A 19,711-nucleotide genomic window follows, 5' to 3' on the forward strand; every position below is an offset into this window, starting at 1 on the left:
GTCCCCCTTTGGGCTTTGAATCTGGCCCATCTTTCCTTCCTGGCTGGTCCTGCTTCCTCAAACAGCTCATCTAGCCATGATGTCAGCCAGAAGAGACAAGACACTAAGTGAAGGAAGCGCCAACTGAATTATTTTCTTAATCCTAATATATGCTGTTGGCGGCTCTTTGGGAGCAATAAGCAGTTGGAGCCGACAAGTATTCTTGTCTCTTAAAATAAAGATTTTATAAACACTCAGGGCATCCCTTCAAAGGCAGGGATCATCCAGCGCTTCTATTTTCAGAGTACTTTTCAAGAGAGGGAATGCAGTGGAGGGGAAAGAAGATTGAACTGGGAATGGGGAGCTGGCCTTTTGAAGTCCCTCTTGGCCATTCTCTTGCTTGGCCTGTGCTCAGTTCCTCCCTCCAAACCTCAGTCCTCTCCTTTATCAATTGCTTGCATAGGACACTATGCATTCGAAGCCCCCTTCCAGTGCTAACCTCCTGCGGTCTGGGTTCTAACATCCTTTGCCAATCCGATGTGCTATGTTTCATGTTCTAACATTCTATGCTTGTAAGGAGGCTTTCTGCTCTTCCGGGCCGTTTGAATTTGTATTGATATATTTTGTTCTTATTGCATCTCCATTTCAAATATATCTCTGCTCTCTCCTACTCAGGAAGTTTTTTCTTGTACCAAAGACTAAAATAGAAAGAGAAAAAAAAACAACAGTTAGGCAAAACCAAAACATGAGCTATGTCTGACACTATACGAAATAATCCATACCCAGTTTCCTGTGTCTGCAAAGAACCAATGAGCCAATCTATCAAAAGACATTGAAGGGTCTACCATGTGCCAGACATTGTGCTAAGTTCTGGGGAAACACAGAGAAACAATGATCAAGAATCTCACAATCTAAGGGAGGTCCATATTTTCTTTGCTTGTGCTGCTCCCCAGACTCACAAAGCCTCCCCCCGACCCTTGGCCACTTCACTGACTCTTGGTTTCTTTCCATCTTTTAGAGTTCATCTCCAATGTTTTCTCCTGATGCCTGCAGCCAGCACTGATGGGCTCTTTGGTATCCACTAGCTCCTCCATTGGCAATTCTCTGGTGCCAACTTGCAGAGGCAGCTGTGGTGTGGGAAATAGACAGCGGTCTTGGAGCCAGGAAGACCTGGATTCCAGTCTTTGCATCCCCACTGTGCCTGGCACATAGTAGGCACTTGATAAATACTTATTGATTTTTTGATGGATTGTAATAAAGGACAGACATGGGGAGTCTAAACATGTCATTCAGATTTGGAAGGGGGAGGATTATTTCCATTGGGAAGATTGGAGAAGACATCATGAATAAGATGGCATTTGAGATAGATGAGATGAGAGAGGAAGCTCTCTAGGGCTTGGGATGAGGCACTCAGTAATAGAACTCAAAACAACATAGGAAGTCATCTATTCCTTCCTCATGTTGATTGAGCTACTCCAGCCAGACCTTTCCTGCACACTGACCTAACTCCCTCTTGTTTTATTGTATGTATACATCTCTCCCCTGACTTTAGATTGCAAGCTCCCAGAATCCAACAGGTTCACAGACTGCTCATATTTGGAGGGAGCTTGGAGGCTAGCAAGTCTGAATTATCTCTGCATGAAAATTTCTACAATCTCTCTGACAAGTGGCCATCCCACTTTTGCTGTTCTTCCAGGGCAGGTTAGTGGCATGGAAAGACAATTACTTTTGGAGTCCCAGGTTCTGGGTTCAACTCCCATCTCTTTCCTTTACTACCTGTGATGTTTTGGCAGGTGAGATAACTTCTATGAACCTCAGTTTCTTCCTCTGCACCATGAGTCTGGACCACCTCTATCCAACTTCATCCTAAAGACCTCCAGTGAGGAGGAAACCACTAGCCTCTGGGGCAGTCGATTCCACTTTTGGAGGACTCTAATGATTTCAAACAAATACATCAACAGCTAGTTATTAAGCACTGTTTATGCACCAGATACTGTGCTAAGTTCAGGGGGTACAAGGAGAAACATACCCTCAGGAAGCTTATATTCTATCAGGAGAGAAGACTCACACAGACATAAGTCTATACAAAATCAATACAAATGGAATTAAGGCCATTTTGTTGAGGAAGCCACTAAGAATTGGATCAGCAAAACTTCATGGTGCAGGTGATGCTTAGGTTGAGCCTAGAAGGCAACAAAAGATTCTAAGAGAAAGAGGTGATGAGGGAGAGTATTCCATCCAGAGGGGACAGCCAGTGCAACATCCCCTGGGGGGAGATGGAGGGTTATGTGTGAGAAGCACAATGGGGCCAATCCATCTAGACTGCAGGGGAGGGGGAGGGGAATAACATAAAACAGTGCTCTAAAGGTAGGTTGGGAAGGGCCTTAAATGCCGAACAGAAGAATTTATTTTTTGATCTCTTGTGCAGCATGGCCTCATCTGTAAAAATGAGCTAGAGAAAGAAATGGCAAACTACTCCAGTTTCTTTGCTAAGAAAACCCCAAATGGGGTCCCAGAGAGTCAGACACAACTGAAATGACTGAACAACAACATGCAATATGGCACCACTAGATTTTAATACATAATGAAGTAACATGGTCAGACCTGGGCATTAGGAAAATCACTTTGGCAATTGAGGAGATGATGGACTGGAGGAGGGAGGGACTTGAGGCTGGGAGACCACCTAGAAGGTATTGTGATAACCCAGGAGAGATGATGAGGACCTGCACTAGGGTGGTGGTCATGTGAATAGAGAGAAGGGATTGTGTAGGAGAAATGTTGTAGGGATCAAAATGGACACAATGAGATTTGGTAACAGATGAGTTATGTGGGATTGGTGAGTCATTTACTTATTCCCAGCTTCCATCCATGGCTCCTGGTTCTGCCATCTGGCCAAGACAAACAAGTTTCACCTCTCTTCCAAAGGCCATCCTCTCAAATACTGCAAGGTTGCTATTATGTCACCCAAATTGCCTCTTTTCCAGGTTTACCATCCGAGGATCTTTCAACTGATCCTTGCAGAGTGCAACCTTGAGACCCTTCTCCATCCTGGTTGCCTTTCTTGGGATGCTCTGTAGCTTATCATGAGATGACCCTATGCAACCATGTTACTCTAGGTTATTAACCTCAGTTTATGGGTAAGGAGATTGAGGCCAGGAGAGCTGGTTAGTCTCTGAGATAGAATTGGAGTTCAGGTGTTAGTGGCTCCAAGTCCAATATTTTATCCATTGGGCCACCTAGCTGTTTATTGAGACAAGAGCTACCCTGGGGGCATTTCTGGAGACAGCATAAGGAGGAGAAGAGGAGAGAGAGGAGGGAACAGGACACACAGTAAGGCAAAGGGCCTTGAGAGCACTGGAGGACTGTCCTGTAGAATCAGGAGTGAAGGCTAGAACTTGCAAAGAACCAGTGTCAGGAAAAGTTTCCTAACAATCACAGCTCCATCCAAATGGAATGAAAGGTAGTGACTTACCCATCACTGGAGGTCTGCAAACAGAGGCTGGAAAGCTGCTTGTTAGAGATGTTGAGGTGGAAATTCCTGCTTCAGGTTGAGCTGTGTCCAGATGCCCTTCCCACTTGAGGCTTCCATGAGTAATCAATCTCTCCTTTTCACCTGCTTCAGCATAAAGAACAAATTCCTCACTCAACTCCCATAAAATGATGGCTAAAGCTGAGACATCTTGGACACTCATTAAGCTGGGGCCAGTGGAAATGGGAAAAAAAGACAAGTTTTAGATTTGCTGGCAGTGAGAAAAGGTCATTATTTATTCTCTCTCCCTTGCCAGATTCATGAAACTTTTACTCCTTGGAATGGGTTTTTGGCACAATCCAGCATCCGGAGGAAACATGTTAGAGATGTCATTTGAAAAATTCTGGGAGTCTGATTCAAACACTGGGTGGAAACAATTTAGGATGGAGTGTCTCAGTTTATTTGGAGAAGTTAAGTGGAACTTGGAAAAACACAGCGTTGGCTAAATTCTGGGGAGATTGAATGACATTCTGCTACAAGAAACCTATCCATGAAGTGGCTTTATGTTCTCCTAGCTAAGTTTAGAATTTAACAAATAGAAGAATGAGAGAGGCAGCAGGCTAGTTGGAGGGCTGAAGGTCTGTTTGTTCATGGGATACATTCCACCCTGGGATTAGAGTAGGTGCTCGGGTACTTCCAGAAGAGATGCCCATGAGACTGCTCTACTCGAGAAGTTTCAATGGCTCCCTGTTGCCTCCAAGACAAAAAACAACCAAACAAAAAACAAAACCCAAACCACTTCTATGTTGAGAATTAAGACCTCTCCTTCCTTTCTTTCTGGGATTTTCACACATAACTCTCCTTCAAGCACCCCTCCCCCCCATTCTAGCCAAATTGAACTATTTGCTGTTCTCCCAGCATAACATTCAATCTCCCACCATTACATCTTCACATGCACTATTCATTCCTAGAATGCTTTCCCCTGAACATTAGACTCTTTGAATTCCCAGCTTTTGTCAAGACTGCTCAAGTGCTACATCTTCCATGAAGCCTTTGTGGAGCTCTCCACTTATCAGGGTCCTCCTTCCCCCTCCTCCCAAATTACTTTGTATTTATTTTCATATTTATTTTGAATTTGTATTTATGTTATATTTTAATTTGTGATGTTACTTTGTATAAGTGAATATAAGCTCTTGGAAGTCAGGGAGATCTTTGTTAATGTTTTTGTATCCCTAGCACCTGGTTCAGTGGTATCCAATAGGCATTGAGCACATGTTTATTGAATGACTGACAATGAATACAAGCCAATTTTCCTAGTTTTTAGGATTAGGCACTAAACAGACCTTATGTCTTCTGACAACTGGGCCCTCAATAGAGTTTGCAGAAGTAGCTGATTATTTAGACTAGTTTTACTACTATAGAGAGGTAGAGTAGCCTAGTGGGCAGAGTGGGCTCAAGAACTGCCCTTTACACACCCTGGCTGTGTGATCCCGGCCAGCTTAGCTCTAAGCCCATAAGTTAGAGAGGAGGTGCTGACCAGCATCATGATAGGGAGTTTCTCCACCTGAGAGTTCTTTAGAAGGATGAAATCACAGGTCGGCTACTACCCTTATCCTTCACTGTTACAGAGACTCTAATTTGACCTTCAGACTCAATGAAGGCATCAGGTCAGCCCCAATCTTGCCTATTTTACAAAGGAAAAAAAATCAAAGCTCAGAGACAGATATCAATTCACCCAAGGCCACACAGAGTGGTTGGGATGCAAGTCTATGGTTTCTATGTCGTGATGCAGGACAATCTTTCCATTCAATGACCTTGCTATGGTCACTTTGTCAATCATAATAACATTAGTTTTCTTGTGCATTTTGCAATGCAACCAATTTTCTTCTTAATACAGGAAGGAACTGGCATTTCTGTAGTGCTTCAAATATTCAAAATAAATTCATGTACAATGTCTGATTTGACTCAGGATGAGCCTTCAAGGTGAGTACTGTATGTATAAGTCCCATTTTACAGAGGTGGAAACTGAGACTCAGAGAGATTAAGTCTCTTTTGTAAACTGGAGCCCAGGTCTTTCTAATTCCTAGTGTCGCACTTTTTCCAAATATATCACACTGCTCATCCTGAGGACAGCTGGATACAGATGACTCGGGCTTAATTTCTATCTCTCTTGATCATTACCTTGTGACTCCCAGCAAGGCATTTCACTTCCTTTCACATGTGAAATGAGAATTTGGAATGAAAAAAATAATCAAATTGAGTTTTAGTTCCAGCTTCATTACTTACTTTCTCTGTGACCTCTGGGAAACATTTTATTTCTCTGGGCCTTAGTTTCCAAATCTTTAAAAGGAGGGATCTGCTCTGGAGGGTATTGAAAAGGCTCTACAGATGACAAAGGTTATGATTTTAGCTGTGAATTCCATGAATGAGAGATGCTAGGCCAGGGATGGAGTGTACCTAATGAGGGTTGGTAAAAATGTGCTTCTCTAGAGTCTTGAAAACTTAACCAGAAGGATAACTGGAAATGGAAGGGAGAAAGACTGTTTATGGACCTCTCTCAAGCTAGGTGCTGGAGAAAGAAGCCACAATATAGGAAAAAGAAGAGCAGGAGGAGAAGGGAGGAGCAAACTCTTTATGGCCACTAATGTAGATGGTGCCGAGAGCTCAGCAACCAACTTGGATTTTAATAGGACATGGATTTTGGAAATGAAGTAACAGAAGACGGATTCAAAAGCATGGTATGGTCCTATAAAAACAGAGCCAGGAGAAATAAAGCTCCCAAGGAGCCAGAGTGGAAGAAGAATGTTAAAGACAACAGTAAAAAATGGTTTCTGCTAATGATTTTGGGGAAAAGAAGAGGATCAATTTCAGACTAAAATTAAAAGGCAGAATTACTCAATTTTTATTTTCCTTCCGATTTCATGGCCAAGAAGAATGATGTTTGGACTGGATAGAATAGAACAAAAGTGAGTAATAGGGACCTGAAACACAAAATAAGTAAGAGAATAATAAGAAAGTCACTTAGCTGACATTTGTGAGTTTAAGTGAACATGTCTGGTGAGTCAGACCACAGGATGGCTGAAAGAATTCCCAATGGTGATGGGCTATCTACTTCTAACAAGCTGTGAAGAAAGAGAGGGGATGGGAGAAGGGCAGATTTTTGTCTCAATTTCAACAAGGGCAAAACAGAAAAGTAGCAAATTATAGGTTAATAAACTTACTGTTGATTCCTGGTAAAATTCTAGAGCTATCATATTATTATTATTATTACAATATTTTGTTTTTTACCAATCACATGTAAAATGAAAATTTAAAATTTTTTTCAAAACTTTGAATTCTGAATTCTCCCCCTGGTTGAGACCATAAGCAATTTGATATAGGTAATACATGTGCAATCATAACAGACAGATTATTAAAGAGATTGGGAATAGTCACAGAGAAGAGACATGATAACAAAGAATTAGTGTGGCTTCATCAAGGTCAAGGCAGGTTAACATCATTTCCATTCTTAGTAGGTCTGATAGACCAGAAGTTCAGGGGGAAGATGTAGATAGATTTTTCCAAGCTTCAGGAGAGCATTTGTTGTGACTTTCAACCTGTTCCTGTTGGCAATGAGAGAATATGGGCTAGAACATAGTAGAAGTAGGTGGATTTGGAACTGACTGAAGGAGTGGGTGAAAAATGATAGTCATCAGTGGCTTAGTGTCAATTTGGGAGAGGGTCTCTATTGCAGTGAGTATGCCAGGGATCCTCTGTGCTATTTAACATTTTTGTCAATTTTTGGCCTGGATAATGGTCTCGATCTTATGTTTATCAAATTTGCACATGACACAAAATACAGAGGGACAGCTAACAAGTTGTATGGTGGACTCAAGATCAAAATATCTATCAGATGGTTAGAGTCAAATCTAGTAATTTGACAGTTAATATGGATAAATATAAAGATTCCTACTTGGGTTCAAATAATCAACCTCAAAAGTACAAGATAGGTGAGGGCTGGTTAGGTATCAGTTGGTGTTAATAAAATCTGTGGATTTTAGTCAACTTTATGCTCAATAGGAATCAACAAAGATGCATGGGGGCCAAAAAGAAGTGCTAATATGACCTTCAACTGCATTAAAGGGGTTCTGGGCTTCAAGAATCCTGACCCCAAAGCCCTACTGTACTCTGTCCTTCTTGGACCTCATCTGGTGGGTTGTGTCCAATTTTGAGCATCACACATTAGGAGGAATGTTGATAAATTGAGTAACCAGGATGGGCCAAAGGAATGAGTGGCTGGAGTTTATGAAGGGGTTTTCTTTGCAGACAGGCCTAAATGTTCTTCCCTCCCCCTCCCCTTCACCCCAAACCCAAAAACAAACCCTGTAAAGGAGCCATAAGCTACAGAATGAATGTTTGCAAAGGTCAACTATAGCTGTTTCTCTGACTGACTTTCACTCCACAATGTCATGAGATCATTGTAATAACCTTGTGAGGTCGGGAAGAAGTTTTACTCTCCCTGTTTTCTAGATGGGAGCATTGAGGCCCAAGAGACCCTGTGCGAGCTAAGGTTAAGCAGCTTAGAAGGGATGGAGCTGAGTCTTGAATCCATCTGATGTCAAGGCCATTGTTCCTCCTCATTACTTCATGTACTTTGGACTCTAATGCTGAGGCCTGAATGAAATTCATAGTCTTTGCAACTACAACTAGATAGGGGCAAACTTACTAGCCCTGGGATGTGGGATTTTTATGATCCTTCATTGGTACAAGTAGGTAGAGAGTCTTTACTTGGGGTAGCTAGTTGGCACAGTGGCTAGGGAGCTGGGCTTGGAGTCAGGAAGACCTGAGTTCAAATCTCCTCTCAGATACTGACTAGTTGTATGACCCTGGGCAAGTCACTTTACCCTGTTTGCCTCATTTTTCGCATATGTGAAATGAGCTGGAGATGGAAATGGCAAATCACTTCAGTTATCTTTGCCAAGAAAACTTGAAATGGGGTCATGGAGTATCAGACATTAACAAAAATGACCAAACAAAAAAACTTTATTTGAAGACTTCCTAGTGACAGATTGTAAGGTCTTAAATTTAGATCTTGAAGACACTATTTCAAACCAATGGCTTCAAATCTATCATGTTAAAGATAAGGAAACTAAGGTACAGAGGAACTGAATGAATTGCCTGAAGGAAAAAAGCTAGTAAATATAGGATCTGAACCCAGATCTTCCTGTATGCAAGGTCAGCAGCCTATCTACTAGGCCATACCACCTCTCATGGTGGGGAGCTCACTACCTATGGAACTCATTCCCCTTTTGTTGGTAAAGTTTTCTTTGTTTCCTCCTTATATTTAGTCTAAATATTCTTTTTTGGAACTTGTAGCCCTGGCTCTGAGTTCTTTCCTTAGGGTCAGGCAGAACTAGGCTAATTCTTTCTCCAGGTGACAGCTCTTAAACTATTTGGGAATTGTGATCACGTTTCCCCCTGATGCTCATAAATGCTTTACCAGATGAAAGATTCCCAAAGCAGCAAATAGTGTGGTTGGGGATAATTGTCCAGATGAAACACAATTTTAATGCAACTTAGGTTCTTTAAAAATAAATTCTGTTTTGATGCTGCCGAGAAACCCAAATGTTCTTAAACTATTACAAAATATATTCTGAGAGAGAGAGAGAGAGAGAGAGAGAGAGAGAGAGAGAGAGAGAGAGAGAGAGAGAGAGAGAGAGGAGGGGAGAGGAGAAGTAGGAGGAGGAGGGAGGGAGGAGAAGGGAGGGAGGGAGGGAGAGACAGAGACAGAGGAAGATGGGAGGAAGAGAGGGAGAGAAAAATAGAAAGAGACACATACAGAGAACCTTAGAGAATTGGAACTGAGAGAGCCTCCTTCTAACTCTATCCTTCTTAAGTTCCCCATTTGTTAAATGAGAGGAGGGCAGTGAGTGGGCTTCACCTTTAGGAAGGCAGCAACAACACTATATAAGATATTTGACCTGAATTTTTTCTTTTTTTGCGGGGCAATGATGGTTAAGTGACTTGCCCAGCGTCACATAGCTAGTAAGTGTCAAGTGTCTGAAGTTGGATTTGAACTCAGGTCCTCCTGAATCCAGGGCCAGTGCTTTATCCACCATGCCACCTAGCTGCCCCAATTTCATTATTTTTCAATGGCCTCTGTTGGTCATCATCTTGTTTCAGGGGCATTTGACTCAGCTGTCTGTATACTCCATCACTATGTATCTTCCTATATTTATCTGAATTGGTCAAAACCTCTTTTCCTTATGGTATAATAATATATCATTATGCTGATGCACTAAGGTTTGTTTATCAATTCCCTAAACATCAGATATGTGGTGTGTTTCCAAATTTTGTAATTATAAAACAATGCAATCAATATTTTTGCATAGATAGGTCTTTTCTTGTTTTCAATAATCTCCTTGGGGGCATAAAACTAGTAATGGTTTTGTAGTGATGAATTACAGTGATAAAGGGTGTTGGAAGGCTACATATCATGCATGATTACACATAGGGGAAGAATTTGTAACCAGTCTCTAGAGGCAGAATTTCATACAATCAGTCAGTCAGTGAGCATTTATTAATTGCCTACTCTATGTCAGGCATTGTGCTAAGTGCTGGATATATAAAAAGAAGCAAAATTGGTCCCTGCCCTCAAGGACCTCACAATCCAAAGGGGGAGATAATAAGCAAATAAATATAAATACACAATGTAACGATTGGAATGACGCCACCTGCTGGAGACTTACTGTAGAAAAGCTGCGCCATGAGGCGAAGGTCTTTGAGGGCAAGACCAGGAGTCTTTTCTTTGGTGTTAGGAAGTGACGTTTGCTTGTGGGAGGAAGAAGGAAGAGACTGGCGCTCTGTCTCGGTCTCTTTCCTTTGGACTCTGGTAGAGAGCAGAGCTAGAAATGTGCTCTCCCTTTAATAGATAGATGAATGTAGGCCTTTCTCTCTTTACCAAATTCTTATTCTCCTTAATAAATGCTTAAATGCCTAACTCTTGCTAAAGCTTATAATTTATTGGCGACCACTCATTAGATATTTTAGACAGACTAGCTAGAATTTTAGCCTTTAACAACAAGCAATATACAAGACAAATAGCAAATAATCAAGAAACTGTAGATGAGAAGGAAGAACATTTTAGGCATGGAGGACAGTTAAGAAAAATGCCCAGAGCTAAGAGATGGAGAGTCTTGTTTGTGGAATAGCCATGAGGCCAGTGTCACTGGATAGAAGAGTACTCGTTGGGGAATAAGATATAAGAATAGTGGAAATGTAGGAGGGGGTGGTTATGAGGGGCTTTGCATGCCCAACAGCCCATTGGTATTTGATGCTAGAGGCCATAGGGAGCCACTGGAGGTTGTTGATAGGAGAGTGGACATAATCAGACCTGTACTTTAGGAAGATCACTTTGTCAGCTGAATGGAGGATAGACTGGAGTGGGGAGGGATTTGAGGCAGGAAGAACCCCTGGCAATTATTGCAGTACTCCAGTTGTGAGGGGATAAGATGACTTCTAGGTTGTGAGCCTTGAAGGTAATAGGAAAGTTTGCAGGGGAAAGGGTTTAATGGGAAAGATAATGATTTCAATCTGGGACATGTTGAATTGAAGATTTCTACTGTACATCCTGTTCACGATGTCCAGAAAAGCAGTTGGAGATGTGAGAGCAGAGGTCAGAACAGAGATAGCTTGATTTGCGAATCACCAGACAGAGAAGATAATTATGCTTATGGTTGTTGATGAGATCAGCAAGTGAAGCAGTTTCAATAGAAAAGAAGAGGGCCCAGGACAGAACTCTTTGGGATGCCCATGGTTAGAGGGCTTGGAATGGATGACGGTCCAGTGACTGAGAAGGACTGGTCTGATCAGTAGGGGGAAAGTGAGGAGAGAGGCACTAATTATAGATCATTTTCTCAAGAAGTTTGGCCACAAATGGCAGAAGAGGTGTAGGATGATAGCAGAGATGGATCAAGTGAGGGGCTCTTTGAGCATAGAAGAGACACGGGAGTGTTTGTCGGCTCTAGGTAAGGAGCAGGTATATGGGAAGAGGTTGAAGATAAGTGAGAGAGAACAAAAAGAAAAACAGAAGTGAGAGAATGAGGATGACAGAAGGGGCAATCTCTTGGAGGAGGTGGAATGGAATGGAATCACTTGTGCCAATGTCTACAGGATGAGCCCTGGTTGGGAGGAAGGTCACTTCTTCATGTGAGATAGGGGTGAAGGAAGAGATAGTCGGAGAAGGCATCTGAGTGACAGGAGAGGAAGAAAAGAGGAGAAAAGGGAGGTCAGGATAAATGGCCTTATCTTTTCTGCAAAATATGAGTCAGGGTTCTTAGCTGGGAGGGAAGAGGGAAAGGTAAGCTGTGTGTGGGAAGTTTGGGGAGGGATGAAAAGTTTGGAAGATATGCTATGGAGAGTGAGTCAATGAAAGAGGTTCAGAAAAATTGCCAAGCAGCAGTAACGGTCCAGCTGAGGTTGTACAACAAAAAATTTGTAGTGGGTCCAGTCAAAAGCGTTCTGTGATTTTCTCCACCTTCATTTAGCAGCATGTGTGCAGGAGTGAAAATGGTAGACAACGGGAGTCATCCAAGGTTGAGATGTCACAGGGCACAACTGGAGATACGATAGGGGCTAGGGGCTCAGGAGAAGAAGATGGTATAGAATGGAATTTGCTCACCAAAGAGTCAAGGTGAGGAAAAAGAGGAGAGAATGTTGCCCTGAAGATCTGAGTTCAGGTCCTTGTTCTGATACCAAGTGTCTATGTGACTCTGGATAAGCTGTGTAACCTCTAAGTGCCACAGATATATCTCTAAGAAAAGGTAGGTGCCAACCGTCATTGTCAGAGGGAGTTTACCGAGCCAGGGTTTCCCTGTATCCAGGAAATCATGAGTCCAGTCTCTATGCGTGTGTCTATATACACATACATTTATACACAGATGCACATTCATGTATGCATGTATGTATATGTGTATGTGTAAGTTTTTTCTCCCACCAAAGTAGAAGCTCTTTGAGGGCAAGAATTGTTTATTCCCTATCTCCCATGCCTATCACAGTCTGGGCATATACTAAGTGCTTAACAGATGCTTGTTGATTGATTGCTATCTAGGTCACTCAGGACAAATCCCTGATACTCCCTGAAGTACACTTTCCCTCTGCAAAATAGAGATAAAAGCACTAGTTTCTGGGCTTGAACAATGAACTGGGTCCAGAATCAACAGGAGAAGGCAGGTGGGCTGGATACTTTAGGGAATCAAAGGCAAGACTCAGTGCTTTAAGTGGCTCTGAGTATTTCCATGACACAGCTGCCTCTCTTTGTACCATTCTTCCAGGGATTCTATAGAGCTCTCAATGAGTGGATACCGGTAACTCCAAGGAATTGAAAGCAAAGATTGCCCAAAGGATAATGGGGAGGAACATGGTGGGAGTGAGAAGTCTGCAACTCATTACAAACAAGGAGTGGTGTAAAGAATGGTGTTGGGGAAATATATTAAAGGAAGAGACACTGGGGAGACTCACATAGGACAGGCAGGCAAGGATAGGATGTGATTTGGAAAAAATAGAAGAAACTATGGAATTGGTGAAGTTCTAGCTTTATGAAGGTCTCTATACCAAACTGGTCTCTACCAAACTTCTAACATTAAGAGGGTCAAAGACAAAAATGGATGGGGAAGCTTTGTAAGTATGAAGATGCATGTAATTGGGAATTGTGATTATGATGTTGGGAGATAATCATAGCATCTACTCCCAAGGTTGTTGTGAGGATAAAAAAGTTAATATTTGTAGTGTTTTGGAAAACTTAATATGTTATAGAAATGTTATCATTGTTATTATTGTTATAGTATTGGGAGATAAGAATAGCATCTACTCCCAGGGTCAAAGTTTATTGTGAGGATAAAATGAATTAACATTCAGTGCTTTGGAAATCTTAATTTACAACAAGATGTTGTTGTTGTTGTTGTTATAGTATTGGGAGATAAGAATAGCACCTACTCCCAGGGTCAAAGGTTATTGTGAGGATAAAATGAATTAATATTCAGTGCTTTGGAAATCTTGATATACAACAAGATGTTGTTGTTGTTGTTGTTGTGGTTGTGGTTGTTATAGTACTGGGAGATAATCATAGCAACTACTCCCAGGGTTGTTGTGAAAAGAAAATGGAATAATATTTGTAAAGAGCTTTGGAAACCTTAATACACTATATAAATGCTATTATTATTGTTGTTGTTGTAGATATGTTTGAAATAATAACAATAATAGTAACAATTTTAACATTATCACAAATGATAAGAAGAATTAGAATGAAAAAGTTTCCATACAAACTATGATGTCTCAGGGATTAGACAACACGTCGAAGATCACCACTCATTCAATAGAATGTAAGGTTCTTGAGGACTGTTCTTGAGTATGCTTAGCTTTTAACCTGGCCACTTCCTGTAGTGCCTGGCACATAGCAGGCACTTAAAAATGCTTATTGACTGATTGATCCTCAGTTGCCTGTGTCAGTGAGAGACAGGGATAGCAGGAAGTTGAAAACTCTCTGTAAATTAAAAAACTGAACAAACCCAAACTCAGTGCTATCACCTCCCCAGATTTCACTTGGCCACACCCTCTTTTCACAGACCTTTCTGAGAGCAACTGAACGAGCCAATTCAGCTGCTAAGAGAGTTTCCTCTGCTGATTTCCCTCTCTCGGTTGTGGTGGAGGTGCTAATGAGCAGAGAAATCTCACTCACTGGCAGAAAGCCAGGAGGAAGGGGGGAAAGAGTCGGGCAGAAAGCCTGGCGATCACACAAAATGGATAACCTGCTTTGGAAAGAGCAAGAGCTGACTCTAATGAGGTGGTTACAAAGATGGAAAAGAACATGCAATTGGCTTAAAAATTAGGCTTCATAAGCATTAAGAAAGAAACCTTGGAACATAGGATGTAGAATGTTTGAGCTGAAAAACAAAACCTCCTTCGAATGTACTCAAGACTCCCATATCCTTCAAAATCTTCAACTAGAACCTACCATGCCCTGCTGCACCCATCCTAAAAGCCTTCCTTCCCCCACCCCGTTTTCTAGCCAAATTCTTGGGGCTGGGAGGACCTGGCTGCCCTTGGTGCCCCCATCACCCCATCTCTCACTCACTCAGCCCTTTACGGTTCGCTTCTGGTGTCATCGCTCAGCTGAAATAATTCTTACCATTACCAAGAATCTCTTAATTGTCAATCCTGACATTCTTTTCTTTTCCCAAGTCCTCCTTGCCCTTGAGCTCTGATGCAATTTGACAATGGCCACTCTCATCTCTCCTGGATCCTATATCCTCTTTGAGGCTTCATGATGCTACTCTCTCTTGGTTTTGTTCTGAATTATCTGATGGCTTCTACTGTGAAAGTCTTACCTTGTGACCCCCGATTCAACAAAATCTAGTAACTCTCTGTTACCTCCAGAATCAAATCCTCTGATTGGCTTTTCAACACCTTTGTAACTTGTCTCCTTCCTAACTTTCCCCTCCAACACTCTGTGATCCAGTGGCATTGACCTCTGCTATTCAGTAAACAAAGAACTCCAACTTCTGATTCTAGGCATTTTCCCCGACTATTCCTCATGCCTGGAATTCTCTCCCTCCTCATCTTCACCTACCATTTCCTGGACTTCCTTCAAATCCCAGATAAATTCCTACTTTCTTATTTTTACATGATTGCAAGTGCATAACATATCTGCTTGCTTACTCTCTCAGGGATAGGGGACAGGAAAGAGAGATAGAATTTAGAGCTCAAACTTTAAAAAAACCCCAAACGTTGAAAAAAATTGTTTTAACATGTAATTGGGGAAAGATAAGATATTAAATTTAAGTTTTTAGGAAGCTTTTTCTGATTCCCCATCAACGCTAATGCCTTCTCTCTGAGATCATTCCCAATGGATCCCACATCTATCTTGTTTGTGCTGGTTGTTTGCATGTTGTCTTCCACATTTGACTGTGAATTCCTTGAGAAATGGAATGTTTTTCCCTTTCTTTACCCACAGTTCCTGGCATATAATAGATACTTAATAAATGCTAATTTACTTGATGCCAGCACCATCTTTTTGCATGAAATCTTCTTTTGGTTTTCTCCCTTTCAAACTAACTCATATTTAACTGCTTCCTATTTATTTGCAATAAAGGAATGAATGAAAAAGCACTTATTAAGCATTTACTATGTGGCAAGTACTATGCTACATTTGGTGGTTACAAATATGAAATCAAAGACAGCTGCTGCCCTCAAGCAGCTTACATTCTAATAGGGAAAACAATACAAGTAGGGGAATGGTGGTCCCGTAGGGTTGTTTTCATTTGAAAAGTTAGAAGTATGATGAATGAGGTCCTAGGGGAGAGAATGGTACACATCTGTTGTAGCAACAATGGTAGAGTTGGTTAGATTATTATCCAGGGCATGGGGAGTGGGGAAGGATCTGATATCTGGCCAGAAAAGGGCGATAGGAAACCTTTTAGATGTAATGAGGGACAGAGGTGGCCTAAGGAAATGACATCCAGTGTTGGGTGGGGATCTCTAGTGATGAACTGGTTAAATACTTGTGCAGGGTGGGCCAAAAGTCACCAAGGTGTTTCAATATTTAATAACTCCTTTATTTTTTGTTTTTCATTTATGTTGCCATAGCAATGTGTATATATATATATATATATATATAATGAATTTACATTATGTGTGAAAAATCAAATCTTGTAAATGGAGAAAAATAGAGAAAAATAATTTTCAAAAAGTTATTAAAGCATCAAGACTTTTGGCCCACCCTGTATTTATTCTTATGCTTCCATATGCAAACATTGCCTCTCCTGATGGTATGTCAGTTCTTTGAGAACAAGGAACATTTCATATTTTGTCTCTGTTTTGCTAGGACGGTGCTTAATACTTAGACTCTAAATAAATGCTTATTGATTGAAAGGATAGATCCCATTGTAAGTAACTGAACTCTGAGCATGGTCAGTTAATAGGGGTTCATTAAGCACACACTGCATGCCAGGCACTGTGCTCAGTTCTAGGGATTAAAAGTCAAAGTCAGACAGTAACCTTAGAAGATAAAACAGAGAAACGTCAGAGCTTTCAAGGACTGTAGAATGCCAAAGCCAAAGGTCAGAGATGGAAGAGGCCTTAGACCAATCCTTCCATTTCAGAAAAAAGCCATGAAGACCCAGAGAGGTTAAGTAACTTCCTCAAAGTCTCTGGTTCTTATCCCTCGAATCCCAGGTCAACACTATTTCCACTTCACCACAATGCCTGCCTCCCCAGTGAATCACCCCTTTCATCTCTATTTACTTAAAATATATTTCAAGTTGCCCAAGAGACCCCTTTGTCAAGTCTTCCAGCCTGGTTTCCCCATTAGGTCCCACCATCTGATATGAACATTAAGCTATAGCTATTGCGTGCTCTTGCTGTCATAGCTCAGCTTGCATAAATCTCCACTCTGCTGACTGTTTGCAAGCTCCAAACCCTAATGAGCTGAAAGATTAGGTCGGAGCCCCGGGGGCAGGAGTAGTGTTTTGCTTCCCCATCGCGCTGAGATCAGCTTTTAGCTGCCTGGATCCCTTGTGCTGTATCCATTGATAACAAAACTAAGCCTTAGACCCAACCAGACACAGAGAAAAAATTTAGGCTCCAAGAATGTTAGCTAGATCAATTAAAAGAGGCCTCAGCCGCAGTTGGGTCAACATTCCATTAAGGTGATGTCATGAAAGTGATGGGAATAATGGGGCTCCCTGGACCTGGTGGAAGGTACAGTCCTTATATTGGAAGGCAGACTTGGGTAAATATGATGATGTAATATGACTCACATGAAAATCCCTGTGGGATCCTTGACCCTGAGCATGACACTTGATGGTCTCAGTCAAAGGCAGCTGGGGTTAGCTGAGAAGCACACTGGCCTTGAAGCTCTGGAAGACCAGGCACAGATTGTGATGTTGGCTGGAAATTTCACATCACCTCTCACTGCTTCCTCCTGTAGAAAATGCAGATGCTGCCATTTCCTCATGAGAGCCAACTATGGAGCCAATGTCTAGCTTGGCTTTTCCAGCCTGGACAAGTCTGCTGACCTTCCCTGGAAGGGGGAGTGAGCTTTGTATGCTAGTGAAATCCCAGGTCCAGGTGAAAAAAGAAAGACAAAGAAGCCCTCCTTCCCAGGACTGTTTTGTGTCTCCAAAGAGTACTTTGCCAAGTTCAAAGTATTATATATTTGTCAGTTCTTATTACTTCTTACTGGGTTATTGTAGGAAAACAATTTGGAAAAGCCTCTTGGGAGGGGCTATGGAAAGGGGAGGTTTGGTCATTTCCCCAACAATCTTCCAGTTTCTAAACATGAAAGCATTGGTAGAAGTGCCTCAACTGGGTCAAAAGTGAAAAATCCATCCAGTGAGTGATTCTGCTTCTTCAACAAGCTCTTTGACAGAGTTTTCTCTTGGGATTCAATGTGATTGATAAATATATATGTATATATTGGTACATATAATATATAAAGATATTATATAGAGAGATTATATATGTATATGTTGCCTATTTTTTTCCCAAGTGTTGAGTAATACTTAACAATAGGAAAAAATTCCTTTGTGTGATTGCGATTGGGTATTGAGCTTGTTTTTCCTGTGGGCACAGAAGGCTTGGCAATCTATCTGGCTGTGAGAATTCTTGGAATCATAGTTTAGCTAGACAGTTTCAGCTCCCCTTACCTGTAGGGAAAGGATCATGAGAACTCCAGAACATGAGGCTCCAGGGAGGAGGGAGTGCAATTTTTAGTTTCACTAGGAAGGAGGGAGAAAGAGAGTGAGGAAGAGGAGGGAAGAAGAAGGAGGAAGAGTGGGAGAGAAGGAAAGGGGAAAAGGAGGAGGGAGAGATGGGGAGAGTGAGACAGAGACAGACAGAGAGATAGAGACAGACACACACAGACAGAGAGGTAGAGAAGAGTCACAGAGATCTAGAGGGACAGTGAGAGAGACTGAGATAGAGACAAACAGCAAAAAAGAGAGGGTGAGGGTGAGAGGGAGACAGAAGAGAAGGAGGAGAGACAGAGACAGAAAGAGACAGACAAGGGCAGACAGAGAGAGGGAAAGCAAGAGAAAGAAAGCAAGGAAGGAGGGAAGGTGAAGGAAGGGAAGGGAGTTCTGAAGTAGCTTGCTTTCCCCCATTTCCCATTTGAGATGTGGGAAAAGCCTGTGAAGGGATTTAACTCTCCTTGCTCATTTCTTTCTTTCTACAGATGGTAGGTATTTACTCCAAGATTTTTCCGTTCTTTAAATTGCTCATAATTCCTTATTTTTGCTCAATATAAAATTGTAACTGGTGATAACTACTTTGAGAATTGTGTATGTTTTTAATTGCAATCAGTTAGGTTGTAAGAGAAAGAGCTAGTGAATGGCTGGTAGTAGACAAAGATAAAACAGGGCAAGGGTTTGAATGTTGGTCAAAAATAATAGTAGGGTTCTGTCCCCAGGTCTGTCCACAGTGCTGGGCCCAGGTAGCCAAACCTGGCCATTTACCTTTCAGATTCTATCTCTGTTCCCCAGAGACATTTCCATCTGGGGCCACCATATCCTGCTACCTCCTACCAAATGACCAGGCTACAGACCTCCCTAGGACATATGTCCACTTTCTCTTGCCTGATGTTTGCTAGGACTTCTGTTGCTTTACAGGACACAAAATTTGACCGTCTATCCCTTGGATAGACCTTATAGAAGGACCTTAGACTAATTACTTGCCTCCCATGATGCACTCCCTCCAGGGATGGACACTCTGTCTGGACTCCTTCTTACATGGTTCTCATCCTCCCATCATAATATTTTGTCATTCTCTCAAGTTCTTTGTTCTCAACATGACTTCCAATCCTTTCCCCATCTTGACCCTTTTGTGAATCAACTCACTTGACAGGATCCTCTTCTTGTATCCTTTGCCCCATTGTTCTAGCACATTGGCCCCACTGTCTGATAATGAGATCTATTTAATTTTATTCCTCCCAAAGGGTTCTTTAGAACCCCAAACACTAGGGAGGCCTCTTTCCTCTGCCATTGGCCTGATTCTCCATCCATTGTGTCCCCCCTCCCCCTACCATTTTTTGAACCACTGTGAGTGGCAACAAAGATACATTTAACCACCACATCAGATTAGCTTTTTCAAAGGGATATTTAATTATAGAAAAAATAAAGCTACCAATATTATCCCATAACCTCAGGGTCATAACTCCTTCTTTTTGGGCCTAGTCTCTGAGGAAGTTCCTAGCAACACAAGTCCTACCTAGCTCACTTCCCAAGAACATAG

Source organism: Dromiciops gliroides, chromosome 2, assembly GCF_019393635.1.
Source record: "Dromiciops gliroides isolate mDroGli1 chromosome 2, mDroGli1.pri, whole genome shotgun sequence".
Classification (NCBI taxonomy): Eukaryota; Metazoa; Chordata; class Mammalia; order Microbiotheria; family Microbiotheriidae; genus Dromiciops; species Dromiciops gliroides.